Genomic DNA, 23,253 nt, shown 5'->3' on the forward strand with positions numbered 1-23,253 from the left:
AGGACTGTTTTGTGCGGGGGGCGGGGTGCTGGTGTGGTTGCTGCTCTATCCAGGATGTGAGGACTGGACTCTTCACACTGTCTGATGTTAGGAAAACTGTTCACATATCAGTGACTCCTTGGCCTCACAAGCAGCCAGGTGAACAGCTGTTCTGCCCATGGGTTGCTCCTGCTCCTCCTCCTCAATGTGGGTGGCAGATGTGGATGGGGCATCCCTCAAGTAGCACCTCTCTCCGTTGTGCCATGTTGTGCAGGGCACGACACACAATTATAATACGTCCCCACTCTGTCTGGTGCATATTGAAGCACTTCCCCAGAATGATCAAGGCACCTGAAGCTCATCTTGAGCAGCCCTATAGCATGCTCAACTGAAGACCTGGTAGTGATGTGGCTGTCATTATATCGACGCTGTTGCTCGGTGATGGGGTTCCTCAGAGATGTGATGAGCCACGTGTGCAGGGGGTATCCCTTGTCCCCGAGGAGCCAGCCCTTAGGGGTGTTCGGTGAGTGGAAGAGGGGCGGGATGTTGGACTCCTGGAGGGTGAAGGAATTGTGGCAGCTGTCAGGGTATCTGGCGCACATGTGACGGAATCTCTTGCGGTGGTCACAAATGAGCTGAGTGTTGATGGAGTGATAGCCCTTCCTGTTGATGAGCAGTCCTGGCTCTTGTGGAGGTGCTCGTAATGCTACATGGGTGCAATCGATTACACCCTGCACCCGTGGGAAGCCAGCCATTGTGTGGAATCCCACTGCCCCCTCTGTCTGGCTGTCGTCGTCCATGGTGAAGTTGATGTTGTGCGAGGCCCTGCGAAACAAGCCGTTGGTAACCTGCCTTATGCACTTGTGTGCAGACGACAGAGACCCCGGCGATGTCCCCAGTGGCACCTTGGAATGATCCAGAGGCGAAGAAGTTGAGGGCAGTGGTGACTTTGACAGCGACAAGTAAAGAGATGGTGCTCGGCCCAGCCGGGAGCAGCTCAGCATAAAGGAGACTGCAGATGTCTGTGACTACCTGGTGACTGACTCCGAGCCGCCGTATGCACTGCTCCTCAGAGAGGTGCAGGAAGCCGAGCCTCGGTCTGTAGACCCTGTGGCGAGGGTAGTGCCTCCTGCGACGTTGCTCGCTCTGTGGTTGCCCTCTGTGCTCTTGTGCAGGTGCCTGTGGCGCAGCACTGTGTTGTGGAGCTCCACGTGATGGACGCCGTGCCTAGCGAGGTTGGTGGTGTTGCTCGTCCTCGGACGTAGTGGTGAATGCAGCCATGGCGCCCTCCCATCCTGATGGTGTGAGTTTGAGGGGTTCCGCAAAGCAGTTTTAAATATGTTTGAACAGCAGATTTTAGGGCAGAAAGTAAGAATTTTGAGTGAAAACACAAAGATCTTGCAGCCAAAACTAGGTCTGAAGTGACAGAGTGCCCTGCTGCAATAAATGACATTTTCTCCCCACCTATCAAATAAGCATTTGCATCTCTCACTAGCTGCTGGCTGAAACATGTCTGTTGCAATAGGGAGTGTTCCCACAGCACGGGAAACACGCTGAGGATGCTTCAAAATTGCACCCCTGCCAACATATCTAGTCAATCAAGTAGTTCAAGTAACTCACCTATCGGAGAAACTATGCAAATTATCATTAATTGCCGATGGGACTCCCGCATTCCGGTGGGAGGCCCGCACGCATCCGGACGCGTCACTGGGGAACCCTGAAGTCAGCGGGTTGGAGCCGGTATTTTAGTGATTTTCAGAGCCCCCTGCCCCCAACACACCCGCTCCATCACCCGAAAATCAGCCCCACAGTCTCCGTGATTTAAAAAATACACAATGGCCTAGAAATTGGGCCGTGTAACGCCCGTTTTTCAGATATTACACAGCCTCCTAAGTTTTTGAAAATTATTTCATAAAAAGCTACTGTGCAGAAAGTGCTCAGAGCTGAAGAAAAATATTCAATCAGTATTGACGCATCACAGAAAATAAGCTGCACTGAACATGCTGAGACTGCACAGTCCAAAATTTAGCTGAGTCACAGGTCTGGGCAAAAAATATCAAGTCCAAGCCCAGGCTTTTGGGAGTTTTTCAACTTTTGAGGCCTTCAAGTAAAAACTTTAATGAATGCATTAAAAGGCACCAAAGACAATTTAATCAATATATTTAATCGTGTAGCTATGAAAAATGTATCATTTTGATTTTTTAAAATTTTATTTAAAGCCAGAAGAAGAAATTTCAGTTACTGAGAGAAAAATGGTGGATAAAAAAGCATTTTGAAAGGCTAGTGGGAAATCTGTGGCTGGATTGCAGGGTTTTATACTCTCACTAAAGAATAGGAGCTATTGGGGCAGAAATTGCTTGCGAAATAACTGTGAGCTCAACAGCGGTCACTGTTGTTAGTCACGAAATGGAGGAGCAAGTTCTGCAGTGAAACGCGGAAATCTGGAACTTTCTCCAACTGGTTCGCTGGCAATATGACAGCTTCGAATTAAAGGTATATCGCACGCTGCAATCAGGAAAATCATTGGAAAATCGCAAACTTGCTTATCTGCCCAGCTCGAAAGTATCTAATTACGCCTCAAAACAGTATAAATCTATGGAGCGGCGAGCACTGTTGGTTCGCCGCTCTGAGCAATTTCTACCCCATTATATATATATCACAGTGTGACACCTTCAAGATTGAAAACCCCAATCATAGTGCCATCTACAGGAGTAACGGGTACTTGTAGTGAATATTCAATGATATGCAGGCCCAAAGCATCAAATTTAACATGTAATAGATGCATTTTGTAGAAACTCAGAAATAACAGCAGAGGAACATTCAGCCCATCGTGCCTGTGCCAGTGCTAGCTCTTCAATTGGAGCGGTCATGTTTGACTAACTTGATTGAGTTCTTTGATGAAGTGACAGAGGGTTGATGAGGATAGTGTGATTGATGTTGTTTATATGGACTTTCGAAAGGTATTTGATAAAGTACCACATAATAGACTTGTTAGCAAAATTAAAGGCCATGGGATTAAAGAGACAGTGGCAGCGTGGATACAAAATTGGCTAAGGGACAGAAAGCAGAGTGTACTGGTGAACGGTTGTTTTTCAGAATGGAGGGAAGTATACAGTGGTGTTCCCCAGGGGTCAGTATTAGGACCACTGCTCTTTTTGATATATATTAATGATCTGGACTTGGGTATACAGAGCATAATTTCAAAGTTTGCAGATGACATGAAACTCGGAAATGTAGTAAACAATATGGAGGACAGTAACAGACTTCAGGAGGTCAAAGACTGGTGAAATGGGCAGACACATGGTAGATGAAATTTAATGCAGAGAAGTATGAAGTGATACATTTTGGTAGGAAGAATGAGAAGAGGCAATATAAACTAAAAGGTACAATTTTAAAGGGAGTGTAGGAACAGAGAGATCTGATTTATGTACATAAATCTTTGAAGGTGGCAGGACAAGTTGAGAAGGCTGTTTAAAAAGCATATGGGATCCTTGACTTTATTAATAGAGGCATAAAGTATAAAAGCAAGGAAGTTATGCTAAACCTTTATAAACCACTGGTTAGGCCTCAGCTGGAACATAAGAACATAAGAAATAGGAGCAGGTGTAGGCCATACTGCCCCTCGAGTCTGCTCCGCCATTCATTCAGATCATGGCTGATCTTTGACCTTAACTCCATTTTGCTGCCCGATCCCCATATCCCTCGATTCCCCTAGAATCCAAAAATCTATCTATCTCATCCTTGAATATATTCGATGGCTCAGCATCCACAACTCCCTGGGGTAGAGAATTCCAAAGATTCACAACCTTCTGAGTGAAGAAATTCCTCCTCATCTCAGTCTTAAATGGCCGACCCCTGATCCTGCGTTCTAGAGGCCACAATGGAGTATTGTGTTCAATTCTGGGCACCATACTTTAGGAAGGATGTCAAAGCCTTAGAGAATGTGCAGATGAGATTTACTAGAATGGTACCAGGGATGAAAGACTTCAGTTACGTGGAGAGAGTGGAGAAGCTGGGGCTGTTCTCCTTAGAGCAGAGAAGGTTAAGTGGAGATTTGATAGAGGTGTTCAAAATCATGAACAGTTTTGATAGAGTAAATAAGGAAAAACTGTTGCCTGTGGCAGAAGGGTAAGTAATCAGAGGACACAGATTTAAGGTGATAGGCAAAAATGCCAAAGGTGACATGAGGAAACATTTTTTTTTAATGCAGTGAGTTATTATGATCTGGAATGCACTGCCTGAAAGGGTGGTGGAAACAGATTCAACAGTAACTTTCAAAAGGGAATTGGATAAATGCTTGAAGGGAAAAAAATTACAGGGCTATGGGGAAAGAGCATGGGAGTGGGACTAATTGGGTAGCTCTTTCAATGGGCTGAATGGCCTCCTTCTGTGCTGTACCATGCTATGATACTATGACTACTCTAACTCCATTCCCAGTGATAATTCTGAGTCTACGGTCCCTTGTTACTGATTCACTAGCTGGTGGAAACAATCATCTGAACCAAATGAAAGCATAGGTCTGAAGGGGAAAGGCTAACTTGTCATGATTTTGCTCTTTGGCAACTATGCCACTATAAATTTGGCAGGGTGGGACTTCTACACACCTGAGCTGTTGAACCTGGAAAAATTCCTGGGGTCAGCCTAATTTAATTTTTTTTGACAGGCCGCTGGCAAGGTTTCCACCTGTTTGGAATATCCCACAGAGGAAGGAGGAAATCCCTGCTGCCACAGGATTATAGTGCCAGCAGTAGCTCGAAGGAGCTATTTTCAAGGCTAGAAAAATGCACCTGGCCTCTGCAACATCTACACAAAGTGACAGTGGGAGCAGTGCAAACCTATCATCCACAATTGATTAAAAATTAAAAGGCACACTGTAGGAAGTGTAAACACCTCTGGTAACCAGAGCTAGATAACCCCGGTTGGACAGCTCCCCACCCAATTCTCTGCTCACACCCGGCCAATTTACACCACAAAAGGAAAATCCTCCCTAGTATGCAGAAGTTAGTGTTACAAAGAAATATTAAGTACTTAGAAAAGGAAGGAAATAAATACATTCAAATGTTACATTGAAATTTTCTTGAACAACTCTTGAAAGGAGGATTTTTTGGATTCTTTGTTCTAGTAATTAACCATTGGCTATGCAAATATAATTACACTAAACTATGACTGTTGAGTATATAGCTATACAATGCAATCTTCGGCATCTGTGGCATCAAGCACTGGCACCCTGTATTATGGGATGCTTAGGCTTGAGGCCTGCTCAATGTGTAATGCATGTCATAATGTGCCCTGAAAATGTTTTTAGCACTGGAAGCTTGTCGGTGTGTTGTGCACAGGCTTATTAAAATATGTAAATTAGTGCTAGGTTCCATAATGTTTCGAGCACTAAATAATTCTCCACTCAGTGCCCATAAAAAACAGGTGCTGCAAGGCAGACTCCTACGTTAATGTTGGATTTTGGCTCCTAAAGTAGCTTAAGTGGCTTGAATTTGCTGTGTATTTTTCCACCTATTTTAATGTTGGTTGCAGAGGTCTGAAGCCTACAATAGACAAGTTGTGCACTAGACTCATTAGGCTCCAGACATTCATTCAAATTAAGCACCTGCCACACTCCAGCTGCACAGCGCTCATTTAGAACAGATACTGAAGGCGAGACTCTTTCAAATTAGAAAAGATATTCTGGATGTTTGCCCTTTGCCCCATATTCCCTATATTTCTCTACTCCTTGCCCTCCCCTTTCGTATGTTGGGTACCACCACCCCCTCCCTCCTCCATGCTAGGAAAATACCCAGAGCACGACAGGCTTTCAACAGCCATTCACTGGCTGCTGGTACCCAGTAATGGTGCTTTGGCACTCTAAGCGATTCATGAGACACAACCAGTGTGCCAGTAAATTACGTAAATGAACTGACCTCACACAGTGATACCAGGACCTGCATGGCTGTGCAACGGCAGCAATATCAGTCACGTGGAGTGAGGGGGGCACATGGTCTTGGTGACAGTAGAGTAAGAAAAAGTTCAATAAAGGTTCTGTCCCAAGAACTCTACAAAAGGTGTGAAAAATTCAGAACAAACCTTTTTTGTTGCTTTGATTTTTTTACCTCCACAATTTTGTCTTCCAATATTTCTCCCCTCCTCACCTGGAGACACTGATTCCTTGTTAAGATGCAGGGATTGGTAGATAGTGATCTATGGGGTAATTTTAACCCCCAAGAATGGGTGGGGTGGGGACGAGTGGGCAATAAAAATAGTTGTTTTTTGGAGTGGGGCCACATCCTGGCTCCAACGTGTTCCGGGTTTAACCCAGGCGCATTAGGATGTGCGCGCGTGTGCAACAGGGACCCAGAAGTCCCGTCACCATTTATAGTCAGCGGGCCGATAGTTAAAGAGGCAATTTAGGTACTTTAAACATTTGAGGTACTTAACTTTTTGTGTATTCTGAAACAGAAACGGATTTAACTTCTCCTGAGCGTGATTCCAGAGGCTTCTGAAACACGCCGTAGAAACATCTCAATAAAAGGTGAGGTATTGCAGCTGGACTCAGTTCTCTCAGGCAAAGCTTTGGCTGGGAATTCTGTGTGTTTAGACTGAGAGTTCTTTTTTGAGGCTGAGAATTCTTGTGTTCAGACAAATTTACCAGCACTTTGGAGCCCCTCAAACTGACAAGATCAGGATGGGGGACACAAAGGATCTATTCCACAATACATCTGAGGAGGAGGCACATCAACATCCGCAGTAGGCATGTCGTGCAGTTCTGGATCTGCAGTTACACAAGACAGAGGCGCATAACAAGGACCTGGAAAAAAGCAGAGAGGTGACCAACAGGGGGACTGAGGTTGCAGGAGGCATTACCCACGAGAGGGTCTACAGGCAGATGCGGAGCTTCCTGGACCTCTCCGAGGAGCAGTGCTTATGCAGGCTGAGATTGAGTCAGCAGGTGGTCGCAGACATCTGCAGCCTCCTTCGGGAAGAGCTGCTCCCGGCTGGACCTGGTGGCCACATATTGCCCGTCGCAGTTAAAGTCACCACTGCCCTCAATTTCTTCGCCTCCGGATCTTTCCAGGGAGCCACCAGCGACATCTCCAGGGTGTGTCAGTCATCTGCACAGATGACTTGTTTGCTTGGGCATCGGACTACGTGAACTTCCCCCGTGACATCATCAGCCAGACTGAGAGGGCAGTGGGATTCAACTCTCTGGCTGGCTTCCCATGGGTGCAGGGTACAATTGATTGTACACACGTAGCAATCCGAGGACTTCCACAAGAGCCAAGACTGTTCATAAACCGAAAGGGATATCACTTCATCAATGCACAGCTGTTGTGCGATCGCCAGAAGAGATTTATGCAGGTGTGTGCCAAATTCCCTGGCAGCTGTCATGATTCATTCATTTCGTGTTAGTCCAACATCCCGGACCTCTTCCACACAGAAGGCAGACTTAAGGGCTGGCTCCTTGGAGACAAGGGATACCCCTTGCAGATGTGGCTCATGACACCTGTGAGAAACCCCACTAATGAGGCACAACAGTGGTACAACCAGAGCCACATCACCACCAGATCTGTCATTGAGCAAGCTATAGGCGCTTCAGGTGCCCGGATAGATCTGGGGGAGCCCCTCGGTACTCGCCAGCGAAGGTGTGCAGAATAATTGGTGCATACTGTGTCCTGCACAACATCGCTCAGCAGAAAGGTTTACAGGTGGAGGAGGTTGAATGCGCCCATCAAGCATCCTCATCTGGCGACAACATTGAATAGGAGAAGGAGGAGGAAAATGAAGATGGGGAACCCATCGCCAGAGCAGCAGTGCACATTGTTGCCTGTGATGCCAGGGATTCTCTCATATCGAACAGATTCTCATAATGAAATGTGCAAATTGAAGACTTTGAGCTACTCAGGCCACCTGGAATAACCACCACCACCAACCCCCTCCCCCCCCGCTGCATAAAACACACACACAACGCAATAATGGCCAAGACGTGGCAGTGGCGATGATGATTAAATTTAATGTGCCACAACAAACAAAATATATAAATTAACATGACATCTCGTCACACTCCCTTATGCATACACTTGGTGAACTACAATTGCTTAACCTTTCTCTTTCTAGAGCTTCTACATGATGCATTCCCTGTGGCTTCAGCAGAGGTAGTGGCAGTTTGTCCTGGTGCCTACCCTTTTTAAAAAAAATTCATTCATGGGATGAGGGCATCGCTGGCAAAGCCAGCATTTATTGCCCATCCCTAATTGCCCTAGAGAAGACTGGGCCATTTCAGAAGGCAGTTAAGAATCAATCACATCGCTGTGGGTCTGGAGTCACATATACGCCAGACCGGTTAAGGACGACAGGTTTCCTTCCCTATAGGACATTAGTGAACCAGATGGGTTTTTATGACAATCTGGTAGTTTCATGGTCACCATTACTGATTCTAGCTTTTTATTCCAGACAAGGAGACCAATGTTGTTGCGTTTCTGCCCCCTTTACGTTGCACAGAGATTTTCTGGGGATCATCTGAGAGGGATGCAGAGTGCTCACATCTGGAGCAGGTGTAAATGTGGGGCAGCTCAGCAAATTAATGGGGCCTCACCTCATTTTCTTGTTGGATTGGTGGGTGACTGCTCATTAGGAAGGGCACCCAGAGGAAACAAAACCTGCTTTTTTAAAAAAAATTCCAAATAAGTGCTGCTCAGGCATTCCAGCCACATTAAGAGGTATAAATTAGTCACCCTAGCACCCCCACAGCAGTGCTGCTAAACCCAAGTCCACCTCCTCAGCATGCTGAACCTCAAGATCCCTTCTCATACCACTAAAACCTCCTAAAATTATTTAAAAATCAAATACAAAGTTATAATAGTCACTTATAAAATATTAACAATATCGTGATTTTTTTGTTCAGATAATACAGATCATTAATGCCCATCAACCATTGTTTCACATACTATGTATACATTCACACGTCACACAATTGTTTTAATTTAGAAAACTTAAATAAGTATCACTTCAACTCAAAAAGAGCCACCAAACATATATACAAACAAATCCCGTAAAATGGTTGCATTTGAATTGAATGACTTAGCAGAATTCTTACCTGCCTAGCATCAGTCTAGACAATAGTTTCTAGTTATGTAATAAAACAAGCTGGATCCTATTCTTAGTGAAACTGATTTCTAGTCCCTTAATGTACAGTAAAAGAAAGAAGGAAACCAATATCACGATAGGCAAAAATGCTTCATTTTTTAATCACTGACCAGTTAGCAGGTCTTCCAGGCCATTGGTCTTAGCAAGTCCAGCAATTATACATACAGTTGAACAAGACCTGCATTTCACAAACCCTTTGCACTAGCTTGGGTCTCGTACATTGTACAAGCAACTTAAGAAACCCAGCACAGCTTCATTCTTGCTGGTCAAAACTAAAATAAAAACAAATACAAGGTCTTCCCTAAAAAGTTTATATTTTTGCCACACAGCTAATTATGAGCCCACATTACTGTGGTATTAATTGCAGTTTATGTAGCATAAGAATCTAATTTTAACTGTAGTTGTTATAGTCAACTTTTACTACACGGCCTAGAAATTCAATGGTGCCATGCCCGTTTTTCAGGCACTAAATGGACGGCTAAGTCTTCAAAATGGTGGGCAGGAAGCGTGCGCTCATAACTAGCTGGATGTGCACCACCACCATATTGGTATATGCAAAAAAAAAGGCGTCCAGGGCCCATGTCTTAAACTGGCGTTAGGCCCTTTGCGTGTGCAAATAAGGGGCCTAACACCTGATTGAGGCCCCCAATGCAATTTTCAGTTTCCCTGAACACAGCCAGCCTGTTTGGGGAAAACAGATCTACATGCGGCCTAATCAGCGATCCTTAAAGGGACCGCTGCAGGCTGCCACTAAAAAGGTAAGTTTTAAAAAAAACTTACCTAAACGTGGAGCAGGGAAGTGCACGAGTGCTTCTCCCGGCTCCATTGCAGGGCAACAGACCGTTGCCGGGCCCCGGTGGCCAACCCCCTCCTGATTGCCTTCCTTCTCGTTCACTTCACTTTCCCTTTAAGCACTTGCTTGAGGCTGCTGCTGACAACACTGGCCCGAAATTCCAAGTCTCTTCGCTGGCGAACTGCCTAGGGATGGCCAGCAGATGTGTGCAGCTTGCTGGTGTCATTTAAATGAGATCCCAACCCACTATCGGGTGTGACTCAGGCCTACCCGATCAGGTGCAGGGATCATTCACAAATTTCTAGGCCCATAATACCTCATCCATGTGCCATTCTGAGCAAAGCACAAAATTTGTGTGTAACCAATAACTTCCTATCCATTCCTCTCATATAATATAAATGATCCAGTAATAGCCCTAGCATGCATAATAATGATCCATTTAACATTCTCAATTATTCACATTTGCAATGCCCAGTACATTGAGCATAATGAATCCATTTCCTAAATCAATGCTCTGGGATAGAATGTAATATTCATAACATTTCTAATACAATACTAATTCAGACTAATTGAATTGGAAATTGTTTTGATACTCCATCAGGATTCTGGTGTTTTTAATACTACTTTCACATATTAATTTTGTTCTAGGATTGGTAAAACTGGTGCAAGTCTTTAGTAATGGTTGTACATGTGCTTTGTACTGAAAAATGTAAGATTGATTACATTGTAAATTATTTCTAACTTAGATATACATGTTGCATGAAAATCTGATTATAAGTGATTGCAATAGGATAATTTTACAAACAAAAACATAGTGTCCTAACAGGGCTGTAGTACAAAACTATCAAAAATCAAATATGTTTAACCTACAATACTGACTATTTCATAGTTTTCAACAAATCCAATTGCAGTGCTATTTTGCACTTCTGTGTAAGTGATATACATTTTTGATGCCCTGTAAAAATGGTTGATGCTCAATAATCACATTGCCATGTTCCTTCAAAATCTATTATTTAATAATGGAAGAGTTTGAATAATGTAAGTGGTTCCTAATTACTTGGTCATTTTCTCTTCTCTATTTTCTCTCAATCGGTGGATTGTCTCAGCTGCCTATTTAAACCACTTCAGCTTACAATATAGGAATCATCAAGCTTGACAATATAAATTCTTAGACAACCTAACAAATTTAAGTTCACATCAAATAATAATGGGAAATATTTTGTTTGCTCAAATGTCCTGAGTATATATCAGTTTTGATTCAATACAATGGTCGTTGCTGATAAGTTAAAGTTCTGTTTCAAATAATTTCTGCTTAATGATTATTTTTTTTCATGGTAACATTAGATTTCATAGATAGATCAGGCAGCTAAATATACATTCACATAATTGTGAAGCCAGGAAGAACTCCTCAAAAAATCCTAAATCAATTAAGTCCCAAATATCAGCGATAATAAATGAAATAGGTTTGGTAACCTGTTTGAAGTGAGTCTCCCTCTCCTTTCCTACATTCCAAGTGCACGTTCTGCTTGCACACTTAAGTACTGTCCATATTCTCACAATTTTCATCTATTTAATTTATTTTGAGCAGTTAATGGTTTCTCCACTTATAAATTCTAAGTACACAATTGAATTCTTCAGACCTCTTCTTACCCAAACCAATTTAACAATTGTTCTTGTATCTATGAAAAGAGCTGAGAATCTTTAGCAACTGAATTTAATGGTGACTGACAAAAATAACTGGATTGGAGACCATAGCGAGACTGACCTGATTATTTAATGTTAAGGATACACCTGATTGACTCCTAAGAATAGTGGGGTTGATTACCTATGTAAGAATTCTGGGAATTCCACCTTTTCCCTGAATATGTAAAACTTTGGCCATTGACCAAAATCCTAAGATGGAAGGATAGGTGAGAGGTCACCAGACGAATCAACAACACACACAGTGGAATGTGGGAGAATTACTGCTTCAGACATGTCTGTTTTAATGCAAAACCTACAGCAGGTGGTCAACGATCAGAGAGCCAGTAGGCCATTGAGAGAGGCAACTGCTCCAGACATGGTGGGGCCATGTCTTTGTTTTAAAGCAAAACCGATCAACACCTAGGACGTTGGATACAAAAGGAGCCTTGTGTGGCAAGTGCTCAACCAATCGGAATGAACAATGGCCCATCGAGAGAAGCAATTGCAACATGATGAGAGACCATCAAACGCCATCAAAGATTCTTAAGGACTTTGTAAGAACTGTTTAAATAGGCATGGAAGTGCCTCATTTAAGTGACGAAGATCCATTGTAAGATTATATGGAAGCTCGAAACCCCTCTCTCTCTCTTGTCCTGCTCCTCGTTTTGCAGTCTTGCTTTTGCTCTGTCTTGTTCTGCTCTCTTGTTTTGCTGTCTCTGGTTCTTGCTTCTTATCTCTTTTCCAGCTCACTCTCTCTCTCTCTCTCTTCCTCTTAGTTCCTGCTCCTCTCTTTTTTTTAACTCCACCCGAGCTCTCCAGGGAGGAGAGAAGCTTCCAGCGAAACCAACGAACCCTACGTGACAGAACCGGTCAGCCAGACCTGCAAGTGCAAAGGATTGGTGAGCCTCGACCATACATGTGTGTGTGTGAGAGAGCGAGTGAGTGAGAGATGGGGTCTCCAGGGTTCCCACCAACCTCTTAGGTTAGCGGGATAAAGTACTGTAGTGGGTATGTGTAACTCAATGTACTGTGTGCAGGACCGTTTGTATCGTTATTTTCTTCGTGTTGACGGTATAATAAAACCAACATTCCAATTCAATTCCAACACCGAGTTTGTGTGTTCTCTGTGCTATTCGGCTACATGATCGATCACCGGGTGCGTTAGCGTAAGTCCCGTTTTCCTGAACCCCCGATCCGTGAGGTATAAGTGTTCCTTGGCTAGACCGGGGACCAGATATCTGCACCGCTCAATAGGGTGAGAACAACCCAAAAATACCCTACACCTAGAACAATTTAAAACTATTTACTACCTGTTAAGTAGCTTTATTTTGGGAAAGGATTAAAATTGAAATATTAGTTTTTTTAAAATTCGTTCATGGGATGTGGGCGTCACTGGCAAGGCCAGCATTTATTGCCCATCCCTAATTGCCCTTGACAAGGTGGTGGTAAGCCACCTTCTTGAACCGCTGCAGTCCATTTGGTGAAGGTTCTCCCACAGTACTGTTTGGTAGGGAGTTCCAGGATTTTGACCCAGCGATAATGAAGGAACAGCGATATATTTCCAAGTCGGGATGGTATGTGACTTGGAGGGGAACGTGCAGGTGGTGTTGTTCCCATGTGCCTGCTGCCCTTGTCCTTCTAGGTGGTACAGGTCGTGGGTTTGGGAGGTGCTGTCGTGCATCCGGTGGATGGTACACATTGCAGCCACGGTGGTGAAGGGAGTGAATGTTTAGGGTGGTGGATAGGGTATCAATCAAGCGGGCTGCTTTGTCCTGGATGGTGTCGAGCTTCTCGAGTGTTGTTGGAGCTGCACTCATCCAGGCAAGTGGAGAGCATTCCATCACACTCCTGACTTGTGCCTTGTAGATGGTAGAAAGGCTCTGGGGAGTCAGGAGGTGAGTCACTCGCCGCAGAATACCCAGCCTCTGACCTGCTCTCGTAGCCACAGTATTTATGTGGCTGGTCCAGTTAAGTTTCTGGTAAATGGTAACCCCTAGGATGTTAATTAAAAAAGGGCATGCTGTTGGTGTGATTAGAAAATGCTCAGTAGACTATAGAATGAAAACAATTTAATATGAAAGGCAAACCTCTCCTTACCAGACACAATCGAATTTAAAAATAAACTTTGCTGACTTCTCTTTGAATTAAAAAAACTTTTGGAGACTGAGCATAATTGAACGATGCCCAAATTAAAAAGACATTACCTTGTGTGTGTTTTTATTTTATACAGTTAAGATACAGGAACGGAACATTGTGACACATTCTAGCAGCTAAGTGATTTACATTCAAAACTGGCACCTTTTTGTGGGATAGAGACCGTACAGATTTAGAACAAAGAATATTGTCCATAAAATGTTGCACAAATTCTGAAAATTTAATGTCTTCCATAGACAAAAATAAAATCTATATTTGATGACCAATTCATTCAATATTGTATTGAGGTAGACTGAAAAAACTCAACACAATTTTTGAATAGAACTAGAGGAATGTGGCACCCTCTGCATCAAATCAAGTAATTGGATCACTGAACTGCTTTCATTCCCAAAGAAGGTCACATTAAATTAGGAATCCACAGGAAATCAAAGTCCTACTTCCTAACTCTTCAGAAATGGGAAAGTTGTCTGAAGTTTATGGTTACTTGCAATTATTTAGATTGAGGGGGTATTGAGTTACCTGTTTTGAATTGCGGTTGTGTAAGTTTAAAGCAGACCGCACAGAATTTTCCTCTAGACTTTGGTTATTAAACAAAGAAACAAGAATTTAGTGCAAATAACTAGTCTCTTGAAAATGTATTAACTGCAGATTCAAGTTTATCCTAAAGGCGGCCAAACACTCATCGCATTTGGAAACTCAAAGGTGCTCAATATTACAATATGACAATTCTGAGTTCTGAATAGTTCTGCAGCATACACGATAATGCGTCAATTTTCCAATGGCTGCCCCTCTGCATTTGAAAAATTGGTACTTCCAATCAGAGCTAGCCCAAAATACTGCAAACTGTTTAACTTTTCTTCTTACTGATCTTGGAGCCATAAATCATACAGCTGCCAGATCACCAGAGGTCCACCAGTGCCATTACTTTAAAGTCTAATTGGCAGCGCTTATAAAAGTAGCTTTACACGATCACAATTGATTTTAATGGGGGGGGGGGGGGGCGGAGCTATGATAATTAACAGCTATGCAGCAGATAGCCCAGGAAATTTTGACGTGACATAAGCAATGTCGTAAGTCATTTGCACCATAATTTCCTGGAACTTGTACGATAGAATAATGGTGTATGCCACAGATACACCATTCCTATGGCGCACGTTTTCAGGAAATTCCGAGCCCAGGTTCTTTCTGGCAGTCAGAAAACTGTCCATTATAGGGTTTCCAAATCTTCCACTTTAACCATCTTCGGCCAAAAAATTATTCTTTACTTAAAATCTCCAAAGACCAAATAGACTAATGCTTAAATAGATGAATGTTAGCCAGGACAGTGAGAACTCCCTTGTTCTTCTTTCAATAATGCCATGGGATCTTTTATGTCCACCTGAAAGAGCAGATGGGTCCTCTGTTAATTCACTGACTTGTACAAATGGTTTTGCAGGTTCTTCTCTGCAAAAATGGGGAAAAAAAACTATGTATCAGTGGGGAACGACAGGAGTGTTATTTCACAGTCAAAAGTATTGCTTATGTGTAGGTACTGAAAAGCAGCTCTGATGTTATATATAGAGCAAGCGATCAGAGGTAATAGCATGTTTTACAACTATTATTGTTGGCTAAACTTCACATCAGTTGAGATACCATTGAAGGGAAAATACTTAATGGTTTCACTGATGGATATGCCTCCGGATTTTAAGGCCAAAAAAGTTCCAACGTAACTTGTCCTACTTCTGTTATTTGTGATAAGGTGAAAGAAAGTCAAGGGGAAGTATTTTCTATTCAAAGCACTCACTGATTTTATATTGGAAAAATATATCTGCATATTGAGTTTTGGCCTTGATTGGTGCAATTTAGACCTGAATGGTTAGAAATGGGTTTCAAGCAGACTTACTTTGCAAATGGAAGCATGCTGTTTGCACCCAATTTTCCAAGATCTGCTTATTTAGCATCGCTCCAAGTGCAGATCTGGATGAGTTCAAGAAGCACATTAATGATGGGAGTGGAACACTACATGTATGTGAAATTTAAAGGCATGGGAACAATTAAAAGGGAAGTGGGTGCCACAGATTCTGAAATCTTTGGAATTGGGGTATGTTCACGCCCGCCTGTGGATGCGGGTACTGGATGATACCTCTTGTGCAGCCTGACCGGTCTGGCATCCTTCATTGGTCCTCCTGTTCTTACAAACATGTCAGTTAAGAGGATTCCCAGTGGATAATTCATTAGTGCAGGTAATGTTCTTCAAGAAAAAAAACCCAAAAATTAGAACAATTGGCACAAAGGCTCATAAGAACCTAAGGGGAAAAAATATCAAAACAGTCAAGAAATGGCTAAAGTAAAACCTACCTTAACAATACTCTTGTCCTTTAAATAGACACATTATCACCTGTAACCTGGATGCCTGATTCACATAGGCACAATTAAGAATTGACATCCTGCAGATCAGATCGGCAACTGGTGCGCACAACATCCCTATCACCAAATTAATATTAAAATTAGGCTCCTGCCTCTTTTAGGTAGGTGTTTCCTGTACACATTTTCTCTGTCCTGGAGATTTGAGAGATACATAAAGTGGGTAGGGATTGGAGTAATAGATCTTCACCCCGTTCTAATTACATCCTGTAAATTGGGTAGAACCAGTCAGAAAATCCAGTGTCTGTATGATTGTTGGAAAGGCACAGTACTCAGCTGTAATTTAAGTTTCCAACTGGCAGTAATGATAATAGTAGGATACTGGCATGGTTTGAACTTTCCACATCTCTAAGCATTTACAAATATATGCAGTATATACTTATTTCTTTCAATTATTTAAACAGTAAGATTTGAAGACAATTTCTTAATATCTCCTGCATATTCAACCAAGAGTTACCAACTCTTATCTTTGATAATTCCAACATTCATCCCATTTCATCTATTGACAATGTGCATTTATATAAAGCCCTTAATGTAGAAAGATATCCTAAGGCACTTCACAGAGGGGTCATCGGGAAAAAAATGGATGCTGATCCGAAGAAGCAGGTATTAGGAGTGTAAGAAGAATAATACTGGATTTCAGTATCCTGACAAATATATGTCAATGAGCCAAATGAATCCTTAACACCCTCACTGGAAACCGTTTGGGGTTTACCTCCCAGCATTAGTCTAGGAGTGAGTGGTGCTCGAGTCAGCTCACTGAATGGTCCTTACACTAACAAATTTGAATTAAATTTCAATTTTACTTCAATCCTCGATTAGGATCCCTACAAGCTACTGAGTGAATGAATTAACCCTTTCTTGCTGAATCATTAAAGAAGACATCAGACAACCAATCAAGCACTACATGACTGTTTATTGGTTACAAAATCACAACATAAGGTTAAATTTGGATACACGAACACTTAATATATATGGTCAGAGTTATCTAGAAGTTTGAATAGCAAATCCTTAATGGACAGGAAATACAATGTAGCACCATTAATCAGCATTAACGGATACTGAGTAATAATTATAGCAGTGATCAGAGTCTGAAATTATTACAGTTGGTGAGGTTATTTTAAGGTTAAAGCCCTAGATAGTTAACTGTTTTGATAGCCTGACTATTGGATAGATTATCTGCTGCTGTTACCTGCTGAGCTTCTGATTGTACTTCAATGCACTGCTGGTTTCTCAGTTTTATTTTGCTGATGTGTGGGTCCAGGCCAGAAATCCATTTCTTCCACTGCTTCTGGACCTTAAAGTGACCTCCAACTTTGCCGTTGTTTTCGAAAGCGACTATAAACATTAAGTACAAAGAAAAACTGGTTTGCATGCAGACATTACTTGCCCCTAACCACAAATCAATGTACATTTTAAAAATGATCCAGCTAGCTGTTTTGTTTTCTCAAAAAGAATACTCAAATCACAAGTGTCGGGTTGCTCTGGAATATCTGGTGTGTCTACTCCAAGATGGATGACGATAACAGAAAAAATAAATCATATAATTGTTGAATTTATTTTCTAATAATTATATTCCAAAATGCTCATCCAGAGTAATGATTATTTTTGAAGTATTTTGAGCAACTTTTTCTGACAAATTTTTAAAAATGCATGAAGATTTTTTTATGACCTTTGTGATTGCTGGCATAATATGAGTAAAATTTACAGTGCTGAAAATATGTTTCTTTGAATTTTTCACATGACCGAATGATACATATAAAAACAGTAAGCAGCTCTTGCACACGGAATAAAAATATAGACCATTGGCTGAGGCACTCATTCTGAACATATCTTATTGAAACATACAAGATTCTGAGGGGACTCGATAGGGTAGATGCTGAGAGGATGTTACCCCTCACGGGGGAATCTAAAACTAGGGGGCATAGTCTCAGAATAAGGGGTCACCCGTTTAAGATGGAAATGAGGAGGAATTTCTTCTCCCAAAGGGTCATGTATCTTTGGAATTCTTTACCCCAAAAAGCTGTGGAGGCCGAGTTAGACAAATTTTTGATCAGCAAGGGAGTCAAAGGATATCGGGAAAGGGCGGGAAAATCAAATCAGCCATGATCTCATTAAATGGCGGAACAGGCTCGAGGGGCCGAATGGCCTACTCCTGCTCCTATCTCTTATGGTCTTATGGTGAACAGATGATATTGTTTGTCAAATGCACCAAAAAACCTTACATTTACTGTTACTTTATGAGCGGTTACATTATGCTTTCTCCCCACCTTTCTTGAAAGTGCTTACTCAAGAGTTATGTCAGCCCTCCAGTATCTTGAAGGAATCTTACAACACCAGGTTATAGTCCAACAGTTTTATTTGAAAATCACAAGCTTTCGGAGCTTACCTTCTTAGTCAGGTGAGTGAGCTTACCTCCTTCGTCACTCACCTGACGAAGGAGGTAAGCTCCAAAAGCTTGTGATTTTCAAATTAAACTGTTGGACTATAACCTGGTGTTGTAAGATTCCTTACATTTGTACACCCCAGTCCATCACCGGCATCTCCAGTATCTTGCCCAAGTATGAGTCTTCATGAAAGGAAGCAGGGAGTAACAGCTATCAACGGAGTCTGGTTTTGACAGAGTTTATGATTAGAAATTTGGTGAGTGAGGGGATTCAGTGCAGTAAGGGGTGAGGTGCATTTGATTAGTCAGCAGAGCGGAGCCGAGCGTACCGAGAATGGGTCACAGCAACAACAAAACAAAACTGCAGTGAAGTTAAGGTAGGTGATTGGTGAGTATTTCTTCTTTTTTCTTCTTTCTTTGGACTGTGGGCTAAGTAACTTATAGCATAAAACTAATTTTTTTTAAAAAACTAAACTTAATTTAACAAATTAAACAAGGCCAGTACTTGGTTCAACCTAAAAATAATTTGATTGGCATTGAAGTAATCAATTAAATAAAATAGTTAAGACAGGCCAGGAGATGTGTTGCAGCTGCAATATGTGGGAGCTACCGACAGTTTTGTCCAGGGCGACTACATCTGCGGTATGTGACTGCAGCTTGAGGAACTTCGGCTCAGAGTTTAGGAGCTGGAGTCCGAGCTGCAGACATTGTAATGCATCAGAGAGGGGGAAAAGTTACCTGCACACTTTGATTCAGGAGGCAGTCACACCCCTTAGACTAAATACTGTAGCATTGGCACGTGGTCAGGAACAGGTGTGACTATAAGTGAGGCGGGTACGGGGATCCAGGAGGTAGCATTGCAGGAGCCTCAGCCTCTGCACTTGTCCAATAGATATGAGGTTCTTGCAGCCCTTGTGGACGAGTGCAGGGACTGCAGGGAGGATGAGCAAACTGGCCACGGCACCATGGTTCAGGAGGCCATTCAAGTTGGGGGGGGGGGGGGTGGGGGGGAGGAGGGGAGGGGGGAGTAAAAAGGAATGTGGTTGTAGTAGGCGACAGTATAGTTAGAGGGATAGACACTGCTCTCTGCAGTCAAGAGAGAGAGTCCCGAAGGCTGTGTTGCCTACCAGGGTTAAGGACATCTCCTCAGGGCTAGAGGGGAACTTGGAGCCGGAGGGGGAGGATCCAGTTGTCATGGTCCATGTAGGCATCAACGACATAGGTAGGACTAAGAAAGAGGTTCTGCTGAGAGAGTTTGAGCATCTAGGGACTAAATTAAAAAGCAGACCCACAAAGGTGATAATCTCCGGATTATTACCTGAGCCACAAGCAAATTGGCACAGGGTAAATCAGATCAGAGAGATGAATGCATGGCTCAAAGATTGGTGTGGGAGAAGTGGGTTTCGATTCACCGGCACCAGTCCTGGGGAAAGAGAGCTGTTCCGTTGGGTTGGGCTTCACCTGAGCCATGCTGGGACCAGTGTTCTGGCGAACCGAATATACTAGGGCAGTAGAGAAGGCTTTAAAACTAAATGGGGGTGGGGGGTGGTTTCAGGTGGGGCGAAGTTTAGATTGATAAAGAGGAAAGACAAGGAAGTAGTACAGGAAAGTGTTGGGGGGGTAATGATAAACAGAGTGTGTCAGGAAGGGACAGAGCGTATAAACATAAGAGTGCACTAGCAAATGGGGCCGGGGTAGGAAAGAATGGTAAAAAGACAAAATTGAAGGTTCTTTATCTGAATGCGCGCAGCATTCATAAGATAGATGAATTGATGGCACAAATAGAAACAAATGGATACGATCTCGTGGCCATTACAGAGGCGTGGTTGCAAGGTGACCAATGTTAGGAGCTAAATATTCAGGGTTATTTAACATTTCGGAAGGATAGGAAAAAAGGTAAAGGTGGTGGGGTAACTCTGTTAATAAAGGATGAAATTGGTACAATAGTGAGAAATGATCTTGGCTCAGAAGATCAAGATGTTGAATCAATTTGGGTGGAGGTAAGAAATAGCAAGGGAAAGAAATCACTGGTGGGAATAGTACATAGGCCCCTAACAGTAGCTACACTGTAGGGCAAAATATAAATCAGGAAATAAGGGGACTTGTAAAAAAGGTAATGCAATAATCATGGGCAATTTTAACTTTCACACAGATTGGACAAATCAAATTGGCAAAAGCAACCCTGAGGAGGAGTTCATTGAGTGTATTTGGGACTGTTTCTTAGACCAATACGTTGGGGAACCAGGTAACACCCATTACCAGATCCAAAATGGCCTAACGAAACAGGATTAATGATCTCAAAGTAGTGATCATAACATGATAGAATTTCACATCCAGTTTGAGAGCAAGGATCTTGGGTCTGAAACTACTGCATTAAACTTAAATAAGGGCAATTTCAAAGGAATGAGGGTGGAATTGGCTAAAGTGGACTGGGTAAACAGATTAGATGGTGTGATGGTGGATAAACAGTGGCAAGCATTTAAAAAGATAATTTATGACTCACAACAAAAATATATCCCTATGAGGAGGAAAGACTCCACTAAAAGGGTGAACCAACCATGGCTAACTAAGGAAGCCAAGGATGGTATCAGGTTAAAACAAAAAGCATACAACGTGGCAAAGATTACTGGTAAGCCTGAAGATTGGGAAACTTTAAAAACCAGCAAAGGATGACTAAAAGAATAATGAGAGTAAACTAGCAAGAAATATAGGAACTGACAACAAAAGCTTCTACAAGTATGTAAAAAGGAAAAGGGTAGCTAAAGTAAACATTGGTCCCTTAGAGGATGAGACTGGGGAAATCATAATGGAAAACAAGGAAATGGCAGAGGAATTGAACAGATATTTTGTATCTGTCTTCACAGTAGAAGACACTAATAACATACCAATAATAGTCGATCATCAAGGGGCAAAGGGGAGGGAGGAACTAAAAACAATCACTATCACTGGAGAAAAAGTAAGAGGTAAACTAATGGGTCTACAAGGCTGATAGTTCCCCTGGACCTGATGGCTTGCATCCGAGGGTCTTAAAGGAAGTGGCTACAGACAGTGGATGCATTGGTTGTAATCTTCCAGAATTCACTAGATTCTAGAAAGGTCCCAGCAGATTGGAAAACCGCAAACGTAACACCCCTATTCAAGAAGGGAGTAAGACAGAAAGCAGGTAACTATAGACCAGTTAGCATAACATCAGTCATTGGGAAAATGCTACATCTATTATTAAGGAAGTAGTAGCAGGACATTTGGAGACTCATAATACAATCAAAGAGAGTCAACATGGTTTTATGAAGGGGAAATTGTGTCTGAAATTTATTAGAGTTCTTTGAAGAACCAATGGATGTAGTATATTTGGATTTCCAAAAGGCATTCGAGAAGGTGCCATATAAAAGGTTACTGCACAAGAGTTCATGGTGTTGGGTGTAATATACTGGCATGGATAGAGGATTGGCTAACTAACAGAAAACAAAGAGTCGGGATAAAAGGGTCATTTTCAAAATGGCGATCTGTAACTAGTGGGGTGCCGCAGGGATCAGTGCTGGGGACTCAACTATTTACAATATATATCAATGACTTGGATGAAGGAACAGAGTGTATTGTGGCCAAATTTGCTGATGATACAAAGATAAGTGGAAAAGCAATTTGCGAGGAGGACACAAAGTGTCTGCAAAGGGTTACTGACAGGTTAAGAGATTGGGCAAAAATTTGGCAGATGGAATATAATGTGGGAAGATGTGAAGTCATCCACTTTGGGAGGAAAAATAAAAAAACAAATATTATTTGAATGAAGAAATACTACAAAATGCTGCGGTACAGAGGGATCTGGGTGTCCTCGTACATGAAACATACAGGTGCAGCAGGTAATCCGGAAGGCAAACGGAATATTGGCCTTTATTTCTAGGGGGATGGAGTATAAAAGCAGGGAAGTCATGCTACAACTGTACAGGATACTGGTGAGGAAAGATTGAACAGGTTGGGTCTATACTCATTGGAGTTTAGAAGAACGAGAGGAGATCTTATTGAAACATGTAAGATTTTGAGGGGACTCGATAGGCTCGATGCTGAGAGGATGTTATCCCTCATGGGGGAATCTAAAGCTAGGGGGCATAGTCTCAGAATAAGGGGTGCCCGATTAAGATGGAATTAAGGAGGAATTTCTTCTATAAGACCATAAGAGATGGGAGTAGGAGTAGGCCATTCAGCCCCTCGAGCCTGCTCCGCCATTTAATGAGATCATGGCTGATCTGATTTTTACCTCAATTCCACTTTCCCGCCCTTTCCCCATATCCTTTGATTCCCTTGCTGATCAAAAATTTGTCCAACTCAGCCTTGAATGTATTCAATGACTCAGCCTCCACAGCTTTTTGGGGTGAAGAATTCCAAAGATTCACGAGTCTCTGGGAGAAGAAATCTTCCTTCATCCAAGTCATTGATATATATTGTAAATAGTTGAGGCCCCAGCACTGATCCCTGCAGCTCCCCACTAGTTACAGATTGCCATTTTGAAAATGACCCTTTTATCACGACTCTTTGTTTTCTGTTAGTTAGCCAATCCTCTATCCATGCCAGTATATTACCCCCAACACCATGAGCTCTTATCTTGCACAGTAATCTTTTATGTGGCACCTTATCGAATGCATTTTGGAAATCCAAATATACTGCATCCATTGGTTCCCTTTTATTCACCCTGCCCGTTACTTCCTCAAAGAACTCTAATGAATTTGTC

General features: G+C 42.4%; 1 protein-coding gene across 1 annotated transcript in view; it reads right to left on the reverse strand.

Moving 5' to 3' along the window:
- Positions 1–23,253, reverse strand: part of LOC137332463 (nuclear factor NF-kappa-B p105 subunit-like) — a 126,838-nt gene that overhangs the window by 93,526 nt on the left and 10,059 nt on the right. Inside the window, exon 2 of the mRNA XM_067996329.1 lies at positions 17,337–17,482. The gene's annotated coding sequence lies outside the window, so the exon portion shown is untranslated. The remainder of the gene's footprint in view (positions 1–17,336; positions 17,483–23,253) is intronic.

This window comes from Heptranchias perlo, chromosome 14, assembly GCF_035084215.1.
Source record: "Heptranchias perlo isolate sHepPer1 chromosome 14, sHepPer1.hap1, whole genome shotgun sequence".
NCBI lineage: Eukaryota > Metazoa > Chordata > Chondrichthyes > Hexanchiformes > Hexanchidae > Heptranchias > Heptranchias perlo.